Raw genomic sequence first — 8,972 nt, forward strand, 5'->3', positions numbered from 1 at the left:
AGTCCTATGTAACCGGAAGAGTGAGTGTCTGTATTTGCATCAACACGATCAAGCTCTCAGCCTGGTACTATCGAACACCTGAAAAATAAAGGAGTGGGTCAGGCCCACATGCAAGTCCTGATCTACTATGATCCAAACAGGAATTCGATACGCAGATACATCTTAGATAGACTCAACAATATCTAGAGTAGTCCATATATGTATATATTACACACTATAGGACGCTCACTAGTCCAATAGGTATGTCTCAGCCTGAGTAGAGATACTATGCAAATCGCACGTAATGTGGTCATGTGTATCTAGACTTACCAGGGAACAAAACCACTGTCCAGTTATCCATCCTAGGCGATATACGCACCCTAACCATGGTCCTGAGACTCAAGCTTATACCATGGCACCATAACATAAATATATAAAGTCCGTTCAAAGTGTGTCATTCAAAAAACTTATTGACCTGACACAAACTTATCAGTAGGACTTAACTTTTGTAGTTAATCCATCTTATTTCAGAATAGGTAGGTCTTAGTATTTTTTTTAAAACTAAGCCATCCCTAATATGCCACCGTCCCATACCGGTGCATATAGATCCATATAAGTAGAACTTAACTTTTATAGTTAATTCAACTTGTTCCAAAATAGGTAAGAGTTAGTATTTTAATTAATCCGTCCTTAATATGCCACCGTCCCATACCGGTGCATACAACCCTCCAAATAGCATAGTTTACAAATAACACTATGTATTCAAAAACCATTCTCCAAAATATGCGTCATTATAGTCTAATACATATATATCAATATTAGGCATTCATTATAAGGCCTAACTATAACATTCCAATAATGTAAACTGCCAAAATAATCTAAGCATTTACATTCTTCAACTTGTCCATAAATCGATGCAGTTCCGTAGCAAGGTGTATATAAATTTGGTCCAACATAAATATAGTTAAACATGGGTGTAACTAAGTCATGCCTCCATTGAAATACTTAGAACCCAAGTTTCAATCCATTAAATTGATATAACAGGTTTATGAAACTTCCTTCTCCAAACAGTACTATAATTGTGCATTTATGTACTGAATTAAGCATCAGACTATTCCAAGCACACATACACATAATTGAATAACAACCTGTTTATAACAGAGCTGCCAAACATGCTTCAAAACCTAAGAACATGTAAAGAAATCAAATCTCTTCCAGACAGTATTGTAGCAAATGAGATACATAATAGATTTAAGCTATCAGTCAATCCCAACCAAGCATACATGTATTTAATTAACATAATGTTCATAACTCAACTACAGATCATGATTCAAAACTTAAGATCATGCAAAGAAACCAAACACACAAGTCATTCAAGAATTGTTTTAAACAACCATATATATATACTGATAATCAACTTAACATATATTTCGCATGCCAGATTAGATTAAAATTCAATTAAAATCCTAGAGACATCTAGGTATGCACAGAACACAGGACAAAGGGATAGAGAGAGAATAAAACTTGCCTTAACCGTCTCTGAATTTTCCGATGAAATCTCCGACGACCGTTCCACCTCTGTTGCTCTTGGTTTTACCCACAAGCCAACCTCTGCTCCTTCTCCTCCTTGGTTCAGCCCTAGCCTAAGGCAAAACTCTAGACTTTCTCCCTTTATCTCTCTCTGTAATTCTCCCTGTAACTCTTTGTTACTCTCTCTGTTTTTCTCTCTATCAACACTGTACGTATATAGGGTTCTCAACCCTTTTTGAAGACATACTACCGTATATATATATAGGCACTAATCAAAACCCTAAGCCTAATCTTAATCCACCATAGAAAACCTAATTGAGGCCCAGTTTAGTCGGCGTGAGATAGTAAGAGACTAAACCCTATTTTTCATTACAACTAGGAATATTCCATTAATCCAATTAATTCCATTCAAAAACCAATAAAACATTTACACAATTAAAACTATTTAATTTAATTAAAGAAAACAAACATACAAAGAAATAATCAGACAAGTCAATTAAATAACAATTTATCAATTAAATCAATTAAAAATACAAGTAAAGAAAACAATCTATTTAAATCCACAAATCAATTCAAACAACCTGTCATTCAAATGCCACACATAGCCACATAAACACTTAAAAATAATAAAATAAATACTGAAAACAATAAAATAAATAATAAAATTCCGATTATATCCCTTTCAAAACTAGGGGTATTACATTCTCCCCCCCTAACAAACGAAATTCCGTCCTCGAAATTCACGAAACCCTGAATTATTGTTATTAAAATTCATTTCCATTCCGTTGTGGATTCTGCCTCTGTGTATGGGCTCCACGTGATTCCAAATCCTGCTAGAAAAATTCATAGTTCTTATTATTAAGAAACACCATAAATGTACAACTCCTAGGTTGTATCTAACAACGACTCAATCTTATCCCATATATATTTTAGGGTAACAATCCTTATTCCTCCAAGTTCCATATAATAATTGCACCAATTTGGTATACAGTAACAAAAGCCAATACAGAATTGTACAATGAACTAAAACACACATAGTCATAGCATGCATTGCATACGCATACCTTAGTTTAAAACCCACATATCCAGATATACCAATTAACATGTCCTTACATCAACCGGTTTACCTAACCAATTAATTTAGGTCTCAATATACCTTAATCATCCTAGTACATTAGAATAAGTGACGAAAATTTACATCACACTTACTTCGACAACCTTAACAGAAAATAATCCTCCAATACCTTAAGTTATATCTGAATAAGGTAACACCTCCACTAAGATCAACCCCAATATTTGAAGTTGACTTCCTTAATTTCCTCGTTAACAGCCAGTGTCATTATTATACAGGCTAAAACTCCAACTGTGAACTCAACAACGAACCGAAAGATATTAATATCTTATTAGTTGTTGAAAGCGTTTACATCTATATTCCCTTCCACCAAACAGAACTTAATTTAAAGTGTGAATCACCTCTTTGATGCATCGAAGTCATCCCATAATCCACTCTATCCATATGAACTAATGTTCTACTAGTTCAAATTAAACTAAAAATGGAGTTGATTTCATTAGAAATCAACCGGTATCCCATCCAGAATCCGGATCCTTTGGTAAAATCAGCAATCCATCAACTAAATTATTGAAGGCAAAGTCAGTTTGTCCCTCCTCCTGATCTTCTAAAAAAAAATCTGCTCCACATCGTGAAGCATCATGCTTCCACTAGAATGCAGAATGAACTAAGTGTTGTGAACTTCAGTCCTTACATCCTCCTCTCAATCTGTCTACTAAAAGTACCATTAGTCTGGTACCACCAGCTTTCGTATGCACCCATTGCTTACATCGAAGCATTGTCAAAAACTAACCCAGAAACTGTATCTATGCATCACCAGTTAGTGATAAACTTACCGATAATAAAATTAACTGGTAATTCCATTTATCGAAGGTCAACTCATTATGACTTTTTCACACACAGCATGCACCGCTTCCTTATATAGGTGTTCAGTCTCACCTTCCTATCCTTAACACACCCTACTTCTCTATTATGGGTAATTGTCAAGTTAACTCCTTATCTCGTTTCAATTGAATTTGAAACCTTTCGCATCCTCTATATAGTCATCAATGTCGGAGCAACAGCTAATTGTTGCGAAAGATAACCCTAAAAAAAAAAAAAAATTCCACTTTTTTTTCAGTGTAGAAACTTTGGTTCCTCCTCCAAGTGTAACACCAGCAACTCCTCCAAATGACACCCTCGTAAAATAATGTCTTGATTACGAATAGACTGCTAAAGATTTTATCAGCCCACTATCCTCTCTCAACATCATTCTAATAAGTACCCACCAGTACAAAATCCTCCGTCTAAACCATAGTGGCATTACAGTGATCTTTACCTACCACAACCTCACGAATAACTAAGATACTAATAACCACCATTATTATAGCGTTGTAAAAACGAATCCCCACCTAGCATTGAGCATATCAAACTAATCTGTTTTTGATTATTTGACTCATTTTGATAGTTTAACTATCACATCCTAACTAGCATACCATATTGATGCATATCCAGATCCATTAAATTGGCTAAAAGTTTGTATTTCTGCTCAATCCTATGACCATACTTTCACAAATCCTAGCATACATAGCGCTATTATCCATGTCATCAACACAATAGTTGGTTGATCACATACTTGTGTACCCAACCAATCCATACTCCCAATCCGGACTAATTAACAAAAATGAAACACGTAATAACAAAATTGAAACATATAACAATCAAAGATGAAACACGTAGTACACACAATACACAAAACAACCAAAATAAAATTCCACTTAAGACATATCCCATTCCAGAGAAGAAAACCTCTTTTGAACTCAAGTTCCCAAAAGTTCATTCCATAGTTTCGTTGGTAATTATCCAACCTTGAAACTTATCCATTAACCGTAGCTTAACCGCACAATCGTTTGCTTAAATAAATATCCAAAGGCTTATCCCTCATCCTCCTAATATGCGGAATGTAAACCGTCTATCGTGGCTTTACAAATCAACTTAGAATGTCACAACCTAATCCCCATACTCTCCAGAATGTGATATAAAATCACGTCGTTGTTCTGGTAAGAACTCCATCCGGTTCCCAAACTCCTAAAGAGTACTTCGCAATTAACTCCTGGAGAGATGCTACGAAACTTTAACTATATGTAGATTGGTTCACACCAACTTCACTAGTACTATTCACTATACTACTAGTGAATGAGAGCACCCTCGTGCGATACTTCTTCTTCAAGCTTCAATATCCCCTTTCTTGAAGACGCTGATATCTCCTCCCTTAGGATCCTCTTCAGAATCCTACTCTTCGCTTGCCTCCTTTTAGAGATCACTCGAAGTTGTGTTGGCCCCGACATGAGGTGACCTAACACCTACACCTTAATCCGTTCTTGGAGTATACTTCCTAAGTAATGCCAACCTCGAAACTACCTTCGATCCCAAGTTCTGCTTCTGGCAAAGAACTCGACAACGTACTCCTTTACGCCTTTGGGTCTATATCGCTTTCGCCTTGAACCCCATCTTCCTCCTAGTGTCAACCATTCCATAACTATGGATAGAATTGACATCAGCTCCTCCTACCGAAAAGTAAAGTGAGTACAACGAATCCTAATATGGCTCTAAGTTTTAAGAGACGCAACGCGGAAGTCCTATAACGAAAAACACTCCTAAGGACACTAGAACCTGGAGTGCTCTGATACCAACTGTGATACCCCCGGATTTCTGGATGCGGGTTGGCCAGGCCCACGCCCGATTACCCGAGGATATCAAATCAATTAGCAATTAACGAACACAGAATACAATATAGAAAATAGGAATGAATAAAATTTTACTGAAAAGAAACTAAATGAAAATCCTTTATTAAAAACTTTAGAATAAATCTTATAAATAAGAACTAGTCTGTTACATCCAACTTCTCCAATTATAATACAACTTGATCTTCGATTTGCAGACATAACTACAGGTAATACTAGAACATATACAGATAATCAAAACTAATCTTAACCATCCTATATATATTCCTTGACATCCTAATCCCTTGTTTATAACAATACGAATTAAATCATTCATTAAAACAGAACCAATCTGTAAGCTTAAAATAAACCAAACACACAAGTCATTCAAGAATTGTTTTAAACAACCATATATATACTGATAATCAACTTGACATATATTTCGTATGCCAGATTAGATTAAAATTCAATTAAAATCCTAGAGACATCTAGGTATGCACAGAACACAGGACAAAGGGATAGAGAGAGAATAAAACTTGCCTTAACCGTCTCTGAATTTTCCGATGAAATCTCCGACGACCGTTCCACCTCTGTTGCTCTTGGTTTTACCCACAAGCCAACCTCTACTCCTCCTCCTCCTTGGTTCAGCCCTAGCCTAAGGCAAAACCCTAGACTTTCTCCCTTTATCTCTCTCTGTAATTCTCCCTGTAACTCTTTGTTACTCTTTCTGTTTTTCTCTCTATCAACACTGTACGTATATAGGGTTCTCAACCCTTTTTGAAGACATACTACCGTATATATATATAGGCACTAATCAAAACCCTAAGCCTAATCTTAATCCACCATAGAAAACCTAATTGAGGCCCAGTTTAGTCGGCGTGAGATAGTAAGAGACTAAACCCTATTTTTCATTACAACTAGGAATATTCCATTAATCCAATTAATTCCATTCAAAAACCAATAAAACATTTACACAATTAAAACTATTTAATTTAATTAAAGAAAACAAACATACAAAGAAATAATCAGACAAGTCAATTAAATAACAATTTATCAATTAAATCAATTAAAAATACAAGTAAAGAAAACAATCTATTTAAATCCACAAATCAATTCAAACAACCTGTCATTCAAATGCCACACATAGCCACATAAGCACTTAAAAATAATAAAATAAATACTGAAAACAATAAAATAAATAATAAAATTTCGATTATATCCCTTTCAAAACTAGGGGTATTACAAATACCCCTAATTTTTAAAGAATTTTTTTTTAAAGGATTTATTTAATTTAATTTAATTGCTTTATTTGATTTGATTGGCTATTTGCGTTTATTTAATTATTATTGTGTTAATTAATTGTTTTATTGTTTATTTTTTTTTAATTGTTTAATTGATTACGTGGATTTAAATTATAAATTTGTTTGTGATGTAATCTATTTGCCATGTGTTTATTTATTGGTACTTTTGTTATTTAATTGTTTGTTTTATTTAAATTGTTTGTTATTTTATTTTTAATTTTTCAATGGGTTGGACTAAGTAAATGCACCAAATGTTTGGTCTTGGATTATGGAAGAGAATGCCTAGATAAGCTAATTATTAGGCTCAAAAGCCCATGGGTATGTGTGTGTGTGTGTACGTGTATATATATATTTGGGTGTTTTACATATTATACGTACATTGTAATATTATTATTATTATTCTATATTCTATATTTTATTTAGTTATGACTTGTATTATGATTAGGATTATATATATATATATATATATATATATATATATATATATATGTTAGTTACATTAAGAGTGTTTTTGGTATATGCAAACAAATAGAGCAATTGTGATGATTTCAGAGAGAGAATTGAACCAAGACCAAGGGAGGAAGAAGGAGGCTGTGCTCAGATAGAAATTGGATATAGGAGGAAGAACGACGGCAACCTAAAAGCTGCCAGAGTTGGAGAAGAATACCGGAAGCTTGTGGTTTGATTTTCAACCCGAAAATCCTAAGGTGAGTTCTATTCTATTTCTTCCCTCAAAACTTATAAGCTCTACACCTTTTTTGAGATTTTAGGGATTTAATCCAGATAATTTAATCAAGTTTATATGCTATTTGTGTTTTTGGTTTCGCTGTATGTGCATGTGTATATATATATATATATATACATGTTTTCTCTAAAATTGTGAATTTAATTTTGAAAACCCTAGTTTGATTGATTGTTATTATTTGATAAATTTGAACCTTGTTTATCCTTTGATTAACTGTAATTGAATAATTTAAATTGTTATATACGATTGTTGAGATAATAGTATTTTTTTGGTGAAAATAATCAATTAAGAAAAACTCACTAGCTTTTGAGTTTTGTCAGTTTTTGGTCGAAAATCATTATTTAGGGTTCCGAAATCGCATTTTTTAATCTGTTAGGAGATATCGATATTTTCTTGTGATTTTTGTTGGAGGCTGAAACAAAGTCCAATTGCTCTTAAATTTTAAATTTGGTAGTTTTTGTTGATTATGTGTCGATCTTATTATATTTTTTTAGAGTTTTTAGAGAAACTTTATTTTTAGGTTTGTTTTCGGATTTGCTTTCGGCACACTAAAACTCTATAAACTACAAAAATATATAAAATATTTAATTTGCTATGTATGTGCTGGAACAAACTTTAATCAACTTATAAGTTGTTTACACTATGTTCATAAATCCTATATTTGTAATAATAATTATAATGGGTTGATTTGATTATAATGTATATTAATTGTTATTATGATCCAAAATATGAATTTTGACTGTCTTGATATGAGATTAATATATGTATGTGTTATGAAAACGTGTAAGCAAGTTAATATGTTCAAACACATTGATATGTTGCCATTGTTAGATATGGCTATGATGTTTGGGTATGTATAAGTGTGCTAGCTAATAAGTTTAGTCACATCCACTTTATAACTATGTTAAGATATGGTTGCGAAGATTGATATATGCATGAGATATGGAACCATGTGAGCTGACTAATAAGTTTAGACTCACTTATACCTTGTTGGATTAGTTGTCAAAGACATGATTAGTCTGTGTTGGGGTATGTGGTTCAATGCTTAGGGATTCGTTGCCCAGTGTTAATTATTTATGGTTAATGTTCAGGGATTTGCTACACAACATTATTTGTTTTCGATCAAAGCTCAGGGATTTGTTACCAGTATTATTTATTCATGATTTTATGTTCAGAGATTCATATCCCATATTTCTTGCTTATGATGTTTCGGAATTAATTACCCATTATTTATTAATTATGTAATTTGATATGAGTAAATTCGTTGTCTTGTAATCAGAGTTTAGACTGAGGCATATATTGTCGGAGACACGTCACTAGTATAGGAGATTTTTTTCCCTGGGTAGGACTTTTGGACACTCGACTTCTTTTGATGTGTTTTGAGTGGTCGCCATTTATTCTGGTTGAGGCACCCTATATGTAGTGATTGTTTATAGTGTGTATATGTACATATGGATTATATAACTATTGTATGAGTTTTAGTTAGAGATGGATTGTTTATCGATTTTAAGGGATTTAGTAGAAATGACTTGCTCATAGGTCTAATCTACCATTGTTTATATTTTTTAGGTTCTTAAAGGTTTGGTATCGAGGTTGAGGGTCCACAGCTTGGAGACTTCATCTATCATCTATTTTCCTTTTTATTC

Source organism: Cornus florida, unplaced genomic scaffold, assembly GCF_030987335.1.
Source record: "Cornus florida cultivar Cherokee Brave unplaced genomic scaffold, ASM3098733v1 CherokeeBrave_3.0.0_Hap2_Chr11, whole genome shotgun sequence".
NCBI lineage: Eukaryota > Viridiplantae > Streptophyta > Magnoliopsida > Cornales > Cornaceae > Cornus > Cornus florida.